General features: G+C 31.4%; 1 protein-coding gene across 2 annotated transcripts in view; it reads left to right on the top strand.

The window, feature by feature from the left end:
- The window catches only part of LOC132726228 (TSC22 domain family protein 2-like), a 92,483-nt gene that overhangs the window by 58,105 nt on the left and 15,324 nt on the right, over positions 1–19,054 (top strand). The window lies entirely within an intron of this gene.

Genomic DNA, 19,054 nt, shown 5'->3' with positions numbered 1-19,054 from the left:
ATCCACAACTTTTGCTAGTCAAAACGTCATATTGCATTATATTATAGTAAAGACATTGTTACTTATTTATATATTGAGAGGTGTTTCTGTATAATATGATTTGATTAGAATATGCTTCATCATCTACAGAATGCTCTGCTATATTGTCCATCAATATAAAGAATATGTTGTGCTGACTTGGCCAAGATTGCATGTGTAACAGCTAGTATTAAAATTAAACATTCTTTATATTGACAAGTGGCACAAAAACTAGCTGTCTGCAACATGTGTCTGTGAGATGCAATCTTAGGATGTTTTAATGATCTTTTCTTCTTCAGTATTAGTTTTCTTCAATGAAATATTGACACTTTGTCACCATTCCAATTCATGGTTTTAAAGTTGCTTTTAATGACATCATTGTTGAAACTGGCTTGGATAATGAATATAAACAAATAATAATGACAAAGCCTCTGATGTTGTAACAGAAAGATTATCTAAGTCAGATAATAATTAATGTATGTACATTTATGTATGTATGTCAACTCATTCATTAACTTGATTTTTCAAGGTCACCTGTTTTTAGTTACATGCAAGTCTAGCTACATCGTTACATTATAATAATCTTGGCATAATTGCTTATCTGATTGAAGTTCACAGAGTATTATTAAATTACCATGGCTATCTATTATGTTGTAACAAGTCTTTCAGAAGATATAGGATGAATTAATGTAACATCACTGTCATTCATCTCCTGTTTGTTATTGTAACCAGTGCAATCTGCAAAATAATGCAGCAGCTTGTTGAATAACTTAATGGCTTGTTTTATTGTTTTTGTAACATTTCAAAGCTTTTTGCAATGTGCTTAGTTCTTTGTATCTTCTTGTCTGTTGTCAAAAGCATTTGTCAAATCAATACATGCATTTGTTACATTAGATTGTTTAAATATGTCTATTGTGCTAGCTAATTACTAGCTTATTATTATGTATATGTCTCTTCGATTGATGAATAGAATGTATGATATAAGTAAAGGTCAGCTTAGTATACAGATGTGGTACAGCCTGTCTTAGCTAATTAATCCCCTTTGAGTGCTTAGTTGTTGTTAATGACATGTTGATAATGACATATTGTTGAATGTCATAATGATGTTGAGCCAGGTCAACCTGCACTTTTTGCAATGACAGATAAAGCTAAATTGATTATTGATCACAATATTATTAAGCAGTCTAAGATGCATAAGCCATAAGCAGACTTCACCGTAAAACACTTTTGTCATTCAGTACTTTCTATTTATTGCCCTGATGCCTTTGCCACCCTGTGTCTCCATTTTACTCCCTTTGCTTCCAGTTAACCTCCCTTTGCCTTTGTGCTTCCTTTTACCTCCCTTTGCTACCTTTTCATTTTTTACCTCCCTTTGTTTCCTTTGCTCCATTTGCTTTTTTACCTCCCTTCTTACCTTTCCTTTATAATTTGAATTTTGACTTTTGTTAAATGAGGTCTGGTCCCTTGTGATTGAGGAGTTGTCTTTAATGGTTGAGACACAAGAATTGAAGCCACCATTTATCCTTGGGTAACTGTAAGAGACTATTAAATGGTTTGAATAACTGGAGACTTAGTGCATGCTCCTGCAGGTGTGTTTTGGTGCCAATTATGACCTATACTGTGTTGGTGTGCTGTAAAACCATACAATCAAATGGGTACTAGTTATTAAAAAACTTCTTTCATTTAAATTTCTTAGGAGATTTTCTTGGATTTACTTATCAGTATAATGCATGTAACTCAGTTTGCCATCCATTACATTACTTCCTGTGTGTGCTAAAAATATATTTTACACCTTTGATGTGTACTATCTTGTCTGTTTCCTAACGTTTTATAGCCCATATCACCCACTTGAACAAAAATCTCAGGTGAAAAATACTGGATCTTGGCAGCATATGATAAAATTCTGTCTGTGCTTTATAAAAATCCAAAAAATGTTCATATATTAATATAAGGGAAGCTTTATCAGTGTGAAAAGGTTATATAAGTGTATATTATTAGAAGCATGTTATGTATGATATGTTGTTTTAAAAAAGAAAGAAGTAGTCAGAAACAACTTGGACATGGCTATCAGCCATGTTGAATTTACTGTGCCTCACAATATGATAAAAGTGTATATTTTCTGCTTCTATCATATTGGTAAAATTAGGTACTAAAGATGTCATAAAATGATTAAAAATTATAGCCATATATCTCAAAAAGAAATGGAAAGTTTTCCCGACATATTTGGCAGATACTGGCATTTATTTTCCTCTTCAGAGACTGTAAATTGCCATATTGCATGACTTATAAGATATGTTATTATGCACCTTACACATTCATATCCATCAAAGTCTTTTTCTTATAGTTCTGTCAGGAAGTAAAAGCACTGAAAAAAATTGAAAATAGGGCATTTGGTATCATTTTTCCCAGTGGTTTTGAGTAGAAGACAGGAAGGTGTGTTTGAGAACTATATCAGGAATGATAGCCATAGTGATTTGAGTTCTTTACCTGTTGAGTCAATCATATCCTGACTTAATTAGGTTAATGAAAAGGGGAATGAGGCCACTTTGGCTCTCCATTCCATTGTAATTTTGGTCTTCCAACTAATTCTTGTTCCTGAGCGTGCTGTCAGCAACAGATTCTACGAATGTAAACAGTGCGGACCAAGATCAGCCGGCACAATTCTGTACCACCTGATGATGGTCTGCACTGTTTACATTGCCGCTATTCAGTCAGTTCATACTTTGAAATGTTCCTTAAAGATGATGAACACTTTTGTCCAGATTGAAAGATCAGGGCCATTTCTGATATTTACCTATGGAAGGGGTCAAATATAATAGTTATTACTTTCTATGTTCAGATTAACTAAGTACCGTCTTTAATAGAACTCTGCTCTATAATTTTTTTTCTCAAATAGAATATGATGTAGAATGATTGAATAAACATAAATGACTCGGTTGAATTCAATCTTATAAGAAGATAAACTTCGGTCCTGATTCCAGATGTTGTAATTATGAATGTCCTGTTTAGATAAAATATTTGAAGAACAGATATCAAACAAATCTTGAAGACTTGCGTCAATATGTTTTTTATGGCCATGATTTCAAGCAGTGTCATTTCACAAACATTGTTGAAATGTTGATTTTTAAACAAATACCAAAATCGATACAAATGTTTTTATAACATTTTTTGTAGGTTTTTTTTCTTTCACTTATAATGAATAAAATTATGTTACTTTGTAAATTGCTATGGCTCTTGTTCAATTAGGTTGCTTTTTGCTATGTAATTAATGTTAATGGAATGGATAGGGTTAGGTAATGCAGATTCCATTTTAATTGCATATCAAGTATAGTTTGCATGCTAAGCATAATGTATTATAGTTGTTGTTTCATGTAGATGTAATTAATGCTAGAACATGTACTTTGTTATGCATCAGAAATTTTTTTGGTTATTCCCAGTAGAGAGCAAACATGTCAAGCACAGAGAACATGTTCTGTATTGATAATCATGCACATCAAACAATCAAGCACACCACAAGTTTGGAGCTCATTAAAGCTTTGTTTACATTAGGCAATAAAATACATGAGGCAATTTCTGGAACTGCTGTTGTCAACAGTTGACTACGCCCAGGATTAGTGGCATACTGGAGTGATTACAGAGAGTTGGAATTATGTCAAACAATATTTCCCCAGAGCTGATTGTTTGTAATGAAAAGAACATGATTTTTTGTGATACCTTCGGAAACAACTGTCACTCTACATAATTACCTGAATAGCATTTTCTACATATTCCACTTGTTGGCATACAAAAAATAATGTATGAGTGGTTAAGAGATTATTTATTATACAGAATTGTGTCAGGTACCAAGTTTAGAGACTACAATCATGTAGCCAAGGTAGATCAAGGATTAGAGATTAAAAAATCTGAATCACTCACCTGTTTGTTTATATTTTGGAAAATATTACCTAACTGTTGCCATAGCAATCAGTCTTTTTTGGGTGGGGAGGACGGGATGTTGTTAAAAAAAAATAAAAAAATGTTTGTTTACCATTGATTTCGGAAAATTTATGTTGATGTATTGTTATGCAGTCTGTGCGAAAGTCTGTCGGTCCTCGGACCTCGCCAACTAAAAATCAGGAGGGCCGAGATAAATTTCGATACAGTCAGTCCTCATGTCCGAATAAAATTTCAGCCAGTTTGAAACAATTTTTGGCCTAAAATATGCAAAACTGTTTTATTTATTATGTTTCTGTATTTTTTTTCTTCATAGTATCTTATAGTTGAGTCTGATAATTCATATATGCTGAATATTTTTGTTAATTATGGCAATAATCCCTCACCCACCCCTACAAAAAATACCTTTCAGAGTCCGGGCCGCAAAAAAATCATCAGGGCCTGAAATAAATCTAAGGATCCCAGTCCTTGTGGCTGGAAAAAAATTTTGACTTTCGCATTGACTGTTATGATGAACTGAAAGTTGCACATTTCTTTATCAACATAACAAACATGTTGTTTACATATTCAGTAATTCAGTAGAAAAAAAAATAGCAGTTGCATCATGAGATAAATATGAAGTCTGATAACCAATATAATAAATGTGATCTATTTGATATCCAATATAATAACAACAAAAATTATCTGTACCTTCCCTAAATTACTGACAATATTACGTCTGCTATTTTAATAGAATACAAATATATTTTATCTGACACTCCAATCTGTGTTATAGAATTTTTTCATAAAAAAGCTTTTGAGAAAAATAATTTGTTTGTTAAGAAATCATAATGCATTTTAATGATTCATTAGTTTTCCATCTTTAGATTTTAATTTCTGAGTCATATGGTTTTTAAAACTGCATATTACCATATTTAGGTAACAAATATTCTAAATGCAAATTTTATTACCCATGCGATTTACTTTAAAAAAAAAAAAAATTGCAAATTAATGCCTTTGTTTTTTTATCTTCAAAGTATATGCCTTAATTTATAGTGGGATTGAATGATTAATCAATGACGTGATTGAAGTAATTGCATTATGTATGTATCAGCGGGTCTTTTGTTTTTGTATTGTCATTTGTTGCATGGCTAGAACGGAATGTCTAGATTAATTAATAGGCCGGTTTTCGACCCATATTTTGTTCTTTCCTTTTATTGAATTTCTGAATGTCATGTTTACCCGAAGTCAAGTACATGTGGATTGTAAATTATGGATCTTTTGGTATTTTGAAGCGTTTTTGTCAGTACTGTATGGTTTTGTATACAGTCATGCATGACCATTAGTCAACCTCATGATCAGCTGTTTACAAGTTTTCAAGGTCAAGTATGCAGTATGTCCTGGTTTATGGACAATTTTATTGGGTGTTACTGCTTGCAGGTTGGATCTCCTATTACAAAACAGTGTGAATGAATCATGAATCGGCAGTTTTTAGAGAGATTTTATTTTTCCTGTAAAATTTGTCTGCTTACATGTTACATGATCTTACATAAAAATTACATTATGTAACACAGATAAAGGTTAGTGAACTGTCTTTAAATCCTAGATTAGTTTTTAAATAATATACACAATAGCAAGGCCGTCAATTTAGCTTTCCATACTAAGTTTGTTACATTACATTTTATAAAGGGTACAGTGTGTATAAGCTGATAAATCTAAGTCAGACATTTAATTTAATCCTTAAAGAACCTTCATAATCGTAATGTTCTGCTTTTGATTATTGACTAACAGTTGCATTGTCTTACAAATATGAGGCATTATAATTCCTAGATTACATTTAATAATGTTATATTACATATATACTTTTGAAATGGATCCAGATTTGACCAATGGCTTGTCGGTTGGTGGCTTGTCGGTTGGCATTATTAAAACTTTATGGATATGAAATTATTCAATTTTGCAGGGGGGGGTTATTTGGGATTTAAATGTTACGTTTAATCATTAAAAAGCAGCTTTGAGGATTTCTTTGTTACTTCGTTACTCATGAGTTTTTAAACTTTCTATTTTTAGTTAGTTTCTTTTGTGTTTCCAATATAAATCCCAAGGTTTATGTGATGTTGTGCAATCTTTTATTACTGATATTCTGATAATACATTATAAATTATTGTAATATGAAATCTTAAACTATATAGTATAAGTAACTAAATGTATAAAATAACATTGAACTATTTCAGTTTTTTTGTGAAAAATATAAAAAAAAATTTCAAATGACAAAAGCGCAACAAAAGTACTGCATGTACGCTTCATTATCTTGTCATAATGGGTTTTTGTTTTGTTTGTTCTGTTTTATTACATCAGTTGATTTCATCATTAATGTCTATCAAACAATTTCTTCCAGATGAGTCAACTGTGCATGTTTATTAAGTAAAAGTGCAGTATTTTGAAGATTTGTTTTCATGTTTTGATGTGGGAACCATGCTTTACAAATCTACTTACTACACATAATTATGACATGCGTGTGTGTGCGGTTACACTAGAAGTGGTTGCTTTATATAGAAGGAGTCATTGAACTAGCCGGACTATTGAAGTAGTAATGATTACTTCACAAGTCATTCTGTCTATCTCTGATTATAATATCAATGACTTGAAGTTCAGGACATGCGTGAAGTGTAAATCAAGTGGTTTACTAGGGCGTTAACCTCACATACTGATGTTCCTGGTATTTTTCTTAATGACTTATTGCTCGATCAATGAGATAATCTTTTGATTATTGTATATAATTTATAATATATTAATGGTCTTAAATGATGATTTAATTTCAGATTTTTTTCAATCAAGTATTATTAACTCTCTAATAGAATAACGACTGCTTTAAGAGAATTAAATTGATAATTGATGAAACTGTTCATAAATGGTTCATAGTCAACCCTATGTTTTGCAACTCAGAATTTTGTTGCGTCTTTTTCGCAACTTGCAATATCATGTTGTCACACTAAATATCTGCAGTGATATGTTAGGGCTTCTGTTTCATTTGGACATATTTCTAGTTTTGAAACTGTCTTGATTTATAATGCATGTAGTAATTGATTTATAATGCATGTAGTAATACTGTTCTGAAGTTCAGTATCCAGTGCAAAAATGGAGAGCCTTGTATTAGTAATCTAAGGGGTAGGTGGTTTGATCCTCGTGCAAGGCTTTATTTCTCTGTGACAAAGTAATCTTGGACATCCCCGGGTCTAAATGGCCATTTGTCTCTCACCTCTAATTCAGAAATCATGTGGAATTTGTAGTAGATCACTTGTGGAGAAACAGGTTATTATACTGGCTAGTTATTCAGTAAAGCTGGTTGCATAGGTGGATTAATGGCCGAGATACAACTAAAAGCATGTGTTAAAATCTGTGTATAAATCAGAACAAAAAAATGGAATTTATGGAAATTTAGTTAGCCAGCAACTGGGACAGGTTACCACCATATGATATGAAATCAATAATATAATAAGACCAAATCAAATTCAATCCAAAAGCCTCTTTATTGACCCTGTAATTAAGGCTTTTATTGTTATCCCTTAAAAGTTCATGGACACTGTATATTGTCACTAACACTTTCACAGATTGCTCTTGACCTTTTGCTAAACATGTGTTAATACTAAACATGTGTCTAAAACTAACCTTTTAACCTTTTAAAACATTTTTGTGTTTGTTTCTGATAATCTGGTAATAAACAATATTTATTTAACTAACTGGTGATAAAGGAAGACCGCAGGCAGTTTGTAAACAAAATTTTATGCATGTATTGGCTGAGTCTCATAGATAAACCATGGTCTGATACCTTATCAGCGCAGGGTATTTCAAGGTCATGGGATGAAACGAGTTCAACAACCTTTAAATATTTCATGAGTTATATCATTTGAGATAGGAACAGCTTTTGTTTGCTGTGCAAGGTCATTTCGATGTTTTGATGTTTTCATGATCACTGCAGGTCAAAAATTGGACTAGAGTTAGTACAGGTACATCGCATGGTCAGCAATATTCTTGGACTTGATTCATGGACAGGTCAATAATTTATAATGGTCAGAGCATGCAAGAGATATTAAGTTGAAATTGAAAATATGTTTATGCTAAACAAAAGTTTGACCAGGTCATTAAAAGGGCATTGAAAGGGGACATGGGAAGCCTCCGTTAATTCTACTTTGCCCAAGTTCATCAACCTTGTACAATATGTATAATGTAATTTGATTAAGTCACCAGAACCATTCAAGTGATCAATCAAACACAGATATCTATTTTTATCTGAAATGGCTTGTTTGGTTTGCAGATATGTCATCAAGGCTGATGAACATGTTCTGCTAAATAATGAAAAATTGATTAAGGTGTCCATTAATGATACAGAATTCCTGTTATTTTCAGCATAATATGCATATAAAAATGTCAAGTTCAAAATGTTTTCCTTTAGGATAATGTTTTCTATAATTAGATTTCCTTATTGGTAATTGATAATGTTTTATGTGACAGATTTGATAAATGAAATCTTAGGAATTTAATTGATATGTGAATCCAGGACATGTAAATAGTCTTTTAAGAATAATAAAAGAACTTAATTAAAGTGCAAAAGCATAAAAAGCAAATTTCAGAAATCTGAAATAGATCAACAAAAGCACTTAAAATGTAAAAGAAAAAATGACATAGATAATAGTAAAAAATATAATCAAAAATATTTTCTCACAATTTATGGAGATTTTTATTTTGAGAACACCATTTCACAATTTACATATTTAGATGGTATTTGTTGACAGTTTTTGGTCTCGTAAATATACATCTACATTTTAAATTTAGATTGTAATTAAATGTTATAATTTTATGCAAAAATCTGGCCTTGAGGCGTTAAAAATAACCCAAATGTGTGCTGTTTTAATTTACATGTCTGTCAAGCTATTGTCGTTAAATTGTTATTTAAGACATCCTGTGTAGGAAATATAAAATTTTATTCAGTGTTCTCATACTTATCCATATATCATAAGAATTACTTGCCCGGGCATCCATGGCGGATGTTTATAGTCATTGACTTCAAACCACTTGCCTCTCTCTCTGTGTTGGTTCAAATCAGTCCATTAGGACATTATAATTGAGCTACGCCATGACAAAACCAACATAGTGTGTTTTAACCAGCAGGGTCCAGACAGCCCGAATCCGCCAGTCTGTTAGGATCCAATTTGTTCGTTTCAAACCCCCTTTAAAGTAGAGAAATGATAGGAAAACCCGCCTGATTAGGCTGGTCTGATCTGTGGTCGAAATGCACTTTTGTTGGTTTTTTTCATGGGGCGGCCATTTATTTTTTATGTGAGAAAATATCCATCTAATTAAAAAACATGGTGGTTCTATCAGGGAGGCAGGAAACTGGAAAGTGCCATATGACCTATACAGTGCTGGTACCATGTAAATCCCAACAAACAAACAAATAAACAAACAAACAAAATACCTTCATCACTGGACTGACAGTGTGAACAAGTTCAATGTAGCTGCAGTGATTTTGTTAATAAATCCTAACAATGAAGAGTGAATGACCATGTAGGTTAGATGCATGATGGATGGTATGGAAAGGCAGTTAATGACAAATCTTGATTGATCATCATGAATGTATAATGATACTAGAGCCTTTTGTCTTCTTAACCAGGTGACCTGGTGAAAGCTAGCTTTAGGATTAGTGGGGACCATGACTTCAGTCTGTTAAATACACCTGGAGAAACCCTTGAAAGGAAGGGATGAGGCAAGGAACAAATGTTACAATCCATGCTCAATGGCCTACTTTAACTGCAGTGTAGGCAATATTCATCCAAAGTTTTTGTAATGAAAAAAAAATAATGTACTTACAGTAAGGAAGGTTAAACCTCAGTCACCTTCCCTTGCCCCTTCCCCATCATTTAGCTAAGGGTTGGGAGCCTTTTGCGATACAAACAAGTGATGTATAATAATGGCACTACCATTGCCCTTTCAACCTCCAACATGGAATTATGTAAAAGATGTCACTTAATGTCATTAATTACAGTTATAGGCCCTGTTACAAAGTGATAGGATTTCAAAGTAATCAACACTGATCTAATGGTTAAACATGATCAACCTTGCCAAAGTTACTTACAGGAGTTACAACACTTGTTGTTCAGTTTTCAAGAGGGCACTGACCTTTGAGGGAGAATTTTCTGATACATAACAGTCAGATATACTCAAGTGTATTAATGGGTACATGCAAACATCATAGGACCTTGAACCCTCTTTGACCACCAAAATTGAATATGAAAGTTATACATTCTGATGAGCATTGATTTTTATACCTGAATCATACAATAACAACGTGAGGGGCACTGCTTAACTCTTTAAAAAGGGGATTCATTAAAAAATGTGCAGCATTGCTTATACTCAGGGCGATTTTATTTGGATGCAAAGAATAACGAAATAGTAGTCATTGTGTGCATCGTTTATGTTTCCGACTTGAATGTTTTAAAACTTCTTCATGTACATAAGCTGTTGACTTGAAACGATACATGTGTTATATAACAAGTGCAGTGGAGCGTTGTAGAGTTTGATGCATTTTTAATTGTGATGCATGTGCGATAGTTTTTTCTTTTTTAAAGAACATAAAAAGTGTTGAATTTGATGATATATGCATTGTGTGAACAGTAAGTGCAAGATAGTATAGGGACTTCCCAAGAGAATGGTGAAAATATGAATGATGTGTTTGCAGCTTTACTGACCAATGAGCTTAATATTTTGTAAGTATAATAATGTAGTTACTCTATCTAATGGTAAATGCATATGTTGCAATTTTGATTGGGTTTTTTTTTTGTATTGCCAAATTGTAAGTGTGATGTAATTAAATAAGCAAGCAGTATCTAGGTGGTATGAAAAAATTGTTAATACTTGTAGTTATATTCAGAACTTTTGCCGATCATAGACAATGTTTATTTTATATTGGTACATTTTGAACTTATTGCTAATTGCGTCATAATAATCGACCTTTTGACCAGGTGAACTTAATATGTGAAGGACTAGTTTTGGCAGTCTTTAACCAGTATAAACCAGTATAACTTCAGGGAAGTTAACCAAAAAATGCCTTGTGGACACTTTAGTTGATGTACAATCTGGCTTGATTATTTCTTCTAGCAATCTAGAAGCTTAATTTGCTTAGGTTGTACTTACACCTGAATTACACTTGCACCTTAATTAAAATTGATTAAATTAACAAGAATTGTGCAATGATATGCAGTGATGTCAGCCAGTTATTTATCTTCCTATTGCATGTTGAAGGGTCGTCAGACTACTGGGGATAGTCTCACATTTCTTATGTTATTGTTTGAAGCAGTTTTAAGGCAGTACATAATTTTAAAGTCATAGAAAAGTTTTATTTGTTTTTTGGTTAGACTTACGCCTTTTGTTTACATCTGAAAGTCAGTAAAATTCCTTTTAAGAAGAACAATGAGTTCTTTTGTGTTTCCTGCTTTTTGTTGAACAATACTTTAAAGTATTTCTTTACAAAAAGTATAATAAAGTATACAATACAAAGAAAATTCTAAAGATTGGCAAATGGTGTAAATATTTGTAAGGGAGGTAATTAGCTAATAAGTGTTGTTGTTCAGTTGTTGTTGTTTTGATAGATACTTTCTACAAATTTCTTTAAGAGAAGCCACACATTTAAATCAAAGTGCTGCAGCACTGAATGCGACGGACATGCAACCGGAGAGACACTAAGGCTTTTTTTAGAAAATAACAACAAAAATAAAACACAAAATGTATAACAGAGAAAATTTGTTCCATACAAGTTCGAGATTTGTAGAGCAATACATTTTGTGTCCCAATCTGATATAATTCAGATATTCTACTTTCAAGCATTTAAATACAGAATGAAATTTATGCCTAAAAACTCTAATCAGTGTCCTTATCGATTTATTCCAAGAAATGATATGTAAATAGAAAAAAAACTGTCAATGAAATATTTCTAAAATAAAACCATGCAAATAAACTTCAAGCATGATACATTATACATATGAGAATGTTAAATTTACAATTGCTTCGTGTTATAACATAGTGGGCATATAGACAATAAAATATAAGTCATTTGTATTTTTATTTCTCTTAGATATGTCTCATTAAAAATATTTTTGGTTAAAATCATCCGCAATTAATAGTGTATTTTTTAAGATTTTTTTTTATTTACAAGGGCCAGAGCACATCGTTTTTATTTGAATTTAAATGTCACTTTTTAAAAGCACTACGGTGTTTAGTTGTCCTTTTCATTTTCACACTAAATTCAATTTTCAACTTGTTTGCTTCTTACAATTGTATAGAATTTCTAAAAGTATTGCATGTTAATAAAGTAAGTATCCGCTGGTTTATTACATGTACTAATCGCCTGTCCGAAAATCAGCACAGGTGCAGCAGAATCTATTTTTAGAATAGCGAAGGTTAACTCATATCGTGACCTAGAAAAATATGTAAACAAACCACAAGAATCGGAAGTAGAACTGATATTATAACTTCCTTCAATAAAAATAACAATGAAAGACTACATGGTGGAAAAGTGTTGAAAACCCTCTTGTTACATGCATTTTCAAAAATAGATATTTATGCTAACCATTGTACTGTATCTAATTTATTAATAACTGCTGAATATTCAGCTAAACCCGCGGTATGAGTCACGAAAATAGTTCTTCTTTTATTAATGCGCAAGTTATTCTAGAGTCACGAAAAAGAAATATTTTTTTTAAGTATACATGCACACACAACTTTGAGATGGCCCTCAAGAACAGCATACAATGAAGATCTCCTTTGAAAAAATTAAAACTTAGTTTGCAACACAAAGTAAACAGTTGTAAAGGGTTATTGTTTGAGAGGCATAATTATCAGCTGCTGAAATTGTATACTGTACTTGGTGAATTCTAGATGTCTGTTTATATAACCATTGAGCTATCAAGTTGAAATGAAAATATATTATCAACAGCTTGTTTCTTGTTAGAGGACTGCAATTATGTCTGAATCGGCTTCTTTTATTTGTTTGCAATGCTCTTCAGCTGGAATTTGTTTAATTTAAATAGTCTAGAAATATTTTCTTCCCTTCACCTGAATGGATTGATACTCTTGATAGGTAGGAGAAAAAAGAACTTGGGCTCTAATTGTATAAAAGGGAGGTAATGATAAACTGTGTTAATCGTTACTTATTTAAGAAAAATGAGGTATATGAGAAGTACTTTCTCAAAAAATTGATTTTAAGGATTTTGTTTACTTTGCAATGAATTTTGTTTACTTTGCAATGAATTTTGGCAGTTTAATTGTTCTTACGATAATCATTTCTGTAATAATAAAGGGAGGTAATATTTAAATAAGTTATTACAAATAATCTAATTATGAAACTTGATGAATTCATCATTCATAAACTGTAAATCAATAGTTATCAATGCCTGCTTGACGCAATTCTGACTCCCAAGTCGATAAAATCTAGGTCAATAACGTTATTGCTTTTTTTTTCTCACTTATTCGGAGAAAGAATATTGATTGGTCAGATTATCTAAGTTATCTTATGTTACATGACTTTATTTTCCTTCTAGGAAGTTAAATTCAGGTTCATTTCCGTGATTTGCATCCTTGTTTCTGTTGAGTGTTTAAAATTGTTATAATTTGGATTATAATTATCAAAGAATAGGTCTTTACAAAAATGAGCGTTCCTCAAGATAGGAAAACTTTGAAGTTTCAGTGTGGAAACAAGGTTTTAACAACTGTCTGTCTGTCACCAGGCTGGACTAGAAGGTATTGAAATTTTATTGTCTCCCTTTTTGTTCTTCAAATATTGTCAAAGCGAAAGATAATGTTTCTTTAACTTGGGACTTTGTTTCTTATGTGGGGTTACAATAAATTTTGGTTATTCTCATTTACTATGTAGAGAAAGCAGAATTTTATATAAGATAACTTGACTTTTGAGAGAAGTGATTTAGCAAGGTCAGGGTGACATTATTGTTCTTGATGTAGGACTGTTGACAAAAGTGAAGACGTTACAAAATGTGTTATATTTGTTATTCTATCTTCATAAGTCTTTTAAGTGTGCCTTTGATGCACTGAAGTTCCATTTCATGTGTTATAACTTATATCAGTGCTCTTAAACATATATTTATAGGTCGTAAAGTAAAGCAGCACTTAGTAATAAACAAGAGCATCATTCAGTGCATTGTAAGATCTTATCCAATATAGAGGACATTTTAACTTGTTGTATTGTCTAGTAATAGTGTCATGTTTTCGTTAATGATCTTGTTGTAATGCATTTTACTAAGATAATTTGTTTCTATATTGCAAAAGTCATGGCTTGTAGACTATAATCCTAGGGGCCAGCGTTAGAGCTTAATTTTAATACTTGTAATTTCTGCACGTAAATTTGTCATGACGATGGAAAATTTTAATATTTAATCAAAGAACTCGGAGATCTGTAAGGTCTTTATCATCAGTAAGTTTCTCCCTAGTGCTCTTTTGAAGATGCAGGAAAATCAAGATTCTCATCATCAAATGTATTATTGCAGATCCGCATGCAAAGCTTTTCCCTTTTCCGCCAGGTTTTTAAAAAAATAAATGCTGATTTTTTCCGCCATCGTAGATCTCTGATATGATTGAATGCACATGCATTGATAAACATGGGAAATCAATAAATCCAAGTGAAGTCTATATTTTATGTAGGTTTTATAGATGGAACAAAGTAGGTTACGTAAGTCTCTAAATAAACAAAAATATCGTAACTTGAAAAACAGCTGATGCGCTTATGTCTTTATGGCTTTTTTTTAGAAATGTCAAGGTTGTTTTGTAAGTATTTTAAGATAGATTTATGTGTGTGTATTATAATACCTGTGCTCTTTAAAAACAGGTAAAATTTCACTGTTATATATAATATATAACTGTATACAGCCGACTTCAAACATTATCAGCAAAAGTGATATGCTTGTTTGTATATTTTTCTGTTATTTCATGTCTTATGTATTTCTGTGAATGTTAAGTTGATCTGAATATTTGAGAAGATTAACGTTTTTGTGGCGACATAAAAGGATAATTATAAAACAATTAAAGCAACATGTGCTGTGTTCAGATGAAAATTGGATATATCAGAAACGTTTTACTCAAATAGGGATTAACAAACAGAATCAGGTCAGACGGATCAAGTATTGATTGGGCATTTTGAAAAAAGAAAACTAAACACTTAATTGGATGATAATTGCATATAATGATCAATTGGATGTAAATTACATAATGATTCAGGGTTTTTGATGGTAAACTGAGATAAAGTAGATTTGAGATACTTATTATCATAGCTAGGGGTTCTGATGGATTGGATGATAAGAAATTAAGATAAAGAAAAAAAAGACACAAAAAACTGCCATATCTCTAAACAATAAGGCTATTAAAAATGATATAAGGTCTTGAAAGGAAGTTATACATTTAGCAAGATAAGAAAATAGATTGCTGTGATAATACCAAGCTATCTGGAATATAATTAATTGATAGGGCCGTACAGGTTACATAAACAGGTTACACAAATATTTCGATGTCATTATATAACATAGTGACACAGAAAGAAGGAATATAGTGAATTTTTAGAAATAGGATAAATACAATATATTTAAGGAAAAGATTGTTGTGTTTGAGAGATACCTTGTAAAAAGTAGACGATATTAAAAGAGGAAAAAATGAGCTGCCATGTTGTTGCATATGTTAATTCTCCTACATTGAGGCGGAGGCTTTCATCAAGGTAAACAAGTTATTTTTGGAACGCCATGATGATTTATTATCCAATATATTTATTTTTTTCTGATTTTCATCTTCCATTTCGCATGAAATATTATGATGTAAACAGGGATGTAAACATAATATTATAAAGGGATTATAAGGATGGGTTTATATGGTAACTGTTCTTATGAAAAATATATCGATTTGCTCCAGGTGCAGTTGCAATGCATGCATGTGGCGCAATTTATTGAAGAAGAAGAAATTCTAACTAAAGACATACATTGATCTATGTGATAATTTTATGTTCTGACTGAAAGAATTATGATGGCCTGCAATTAAGTACAAAATATATATGATACACTAGTGACATATTGTTATATCACCAACCAAATCAATATTGCCCGTATATAATTATCCAGTATGTTCTTCCTTGTTTTGATTATTAATTCATGCAACCTTGTTTCTGTCAGATAATGATTATAGTTTAGAATTTTAATTGAATGTTTGCAAATACAATTCTGTTTGCTAATATTTCTGGAAAATTTCACACAATTCTGTAAGGTTTGTATTTTAAGGAATAATGTGGTTTATATGATTATGCATTCAATTATGTGGTAAATGTAACGGAAATTATGTGGTAAATATAAGGCAAATTATGTGGTAAATATAAGGCAGATTATGTGGTAATTATCAGGCGTATTATGTGGTAAATATAAGGCAAATTATGTGGTAAATATAAGGCAAATTATGTGGTTATTATCAGGCGAATCATGTGGTAAATATAAGGCAAATTATGTGGTAAATATAAGGCAAATTTTGTGGTAAATATTAGGCAAATTATGTGGTATTAGACATATTATGTGGTAAATACAAGGCAAATTATGTGGTAAATATAAGGCAAATAATGTGGCAAATATAATGTAAATAATGTGGTTAATATAATATGAAATTTTGTGGCAAATATAAGGCAAGTAATGTGGTAAATATAAGGCAAATTATGTGGTAAATATAAGGCAAATAATGTGGTAAATATAGCACATATTGCGTGGTAAATATTAAGGCAAATTATGTTGTAAATATAATACAAATAATGTGGCAAATATTAGGCAAATTATGTAGTAAATTTAACACAAATAAGGTGGTTAATTAATACAACACTGATTATGTGGTTAATATAGCTCAAGATATGTGGTTAATAAAATACAATTTTTGTGGTTAATATAAACACAAATTATGTGGTTGACTTTACACATATTATATGGTTAATATAGCTCAAGTTATGTGGTTAATTTTAAGCATGCAGAAATGTATATGAACAAGTTGACATAACAGGACAGAAGCCATTAATTAAATTATACTTTCATTATCACAGTTTTAGACAATAATACTCTCATGATGACATTTATATGCCTTAAATAACTACCTCTCTGTGGAAAAACCTCATTTAAGTAATGTTGTTGTTTTTTTGGTGATTTTTTTACAAAATCTTGAAAAATAGTTACTCATGCAGTGATTTTCCTACTTATATAATTGGACTCTAGAAAAAGGCCTCTTCCCAATTGAAATTTTCTTTAAAATCATGCAGTTTTCCCAAAAATCTGAACTTAAACCAGCTCTTTTACTTCCCAAATGAGCAATTTTAGCAATATTTTTTCCCCAAAAACAAGGCCAGGCTAAGGCCTCTTCTCATTTAAGTGAGAAAAATCACTGTCATGATTTTGTTTTTACAAAGTCTTGGAAAAGAAGTTACTTATGAGTAATAGGTCTAAAATACCACTGATTAAGCAAAGCGCAATTAATATTGATTCTTGCTAGATGGTCGCTATAATACTGATTATTATACTGTTATTTAGAGGGAGAAAAAAATTATCTTTTATAGTTATTGTCCCAGAAGATGTAATTAAGTACTTTCATATATATATACATATACAGTTGAATCTCAATAAGTCAAAATCGCTTTACTCAAAATTCCGCCTTAGTCGAAAAATTTCTAAAGTCCCGTCGAATTTCCTTCTTTAACTTTGTATTTTAACTCCGCTTAGGTCAAATTTTGACTAACCAAGACTCCTGTTTAGTCGAAAAGAAAATTTGGTCCCGTCAATTAAAGAACAACATATTTTCATCTCTATTAGTCGAAGTGTGAAAACAGCCGACTGATCAAAGGTCGGCGACATCAAGGTGAGATGTTGTCACTCGTGATTTACACGTTTCATAGTAATTTTTAATTGCCGGTCATCATGTATTATTAACACGTCGTAAAAGTGGCTTTAATTCGATTCAGGACTTAATTGGTTTTAACAGTTAGATAACTAAATTAAAATTTAATTACATTGCTTTAAGAAAGTTGACTCGTGCCAGTCTGACGGGTGGTAGTCAAATAAAAGCCTAGATATTGATGTGTGTTATCAACGTAAATAACATTTGTATAATTAATGTTCCGTCATATTGCATACATTAATTTGTACTTCCGGTTCACGATAGTTGCTAATTTCATTTTCGTCCGATGATCAATTAAATCAAATATAATTGTGTGTTTATGTTTCACTATTTATATACATGTATTAAATTTTGAATGATATATTTTTGTTCATCTATAATTTGTAGTTGTAAGTTATTTACCGTCATTTCAATGGTCAAATATTGCAGCATTGCCGCTAACAACAATAACAACCTACTTCTTTACACATTCAATCAGGCACATGTATATACATGTACGAATGTCAACGTAATGGCGGTAGTTCCACATTACTCGAATTCCGTTTCTCTCGAAGTAAAATGCCCAGTCCCTTGGATTTCGAGTTACCGAGAGTCAACTGTATATATATTTACCCCCTTGATAACAGACAAAGTTCTTGACATTCCCTTCTCATAGTAAAAAACAAGGACTATTGATTTGGTGCTAGAAACTGAATTACTGTATCAGGGTGTATAGACAAATAATCATTAGTCCCAGAAATTGGGGCAAAGTTGTCAACAAAAAGTCAGATATCGGAAATTTATATTTGTATTTTCTATTCTTTCTGGGATTATAAATGCAGGATTTTTTTGCCTTTACATTCATGATGGATGCTCATTTTGTTCTGGTTTTAAAGAACAAGAACACCAGGTTAATTTCATTTAAATATATTTTTAGCTCAACTTGGCAGGAACTAATTCATTGGCAATGCTTGATTGTGTCAATTTTTGAAAGGATTACATTATTATGAAACACTGAATTTAAATTGATTTATTATGAAAAACCTGTCTCAAAAGACAAGTGTTTGTCCTCGATACAATTTGTACAAGGCTTCAGTTTCTCTTCTTCTAAATATAATTTTGTTTTCAACATTTTCCAAAGGATTTATGTTGTAACTGTTTACATTGATACCTGAACTGT

The sequence above is a fragment of the Ruditapes philippinarum genome, unplaced genomic scaffold (assembly GCF_026571515.1).
Source record: "Ruditapes philippinarum isolate M1 unplaced genomic scaffold, ASM2657151v2 ctg1963_1_1_1_1, whole genome shotgun sequence".
Taxonomy (NCBI): domain Eukaryota; kingdom Metazoa; phylum Mollusca; class Bivalvia; order Venerida; family Veneridae; genus Ruditapes; species Ruditapes philippinarum.
This window is presented reverse-complemented; position numbering and strand designations above follow the sequence as displayed.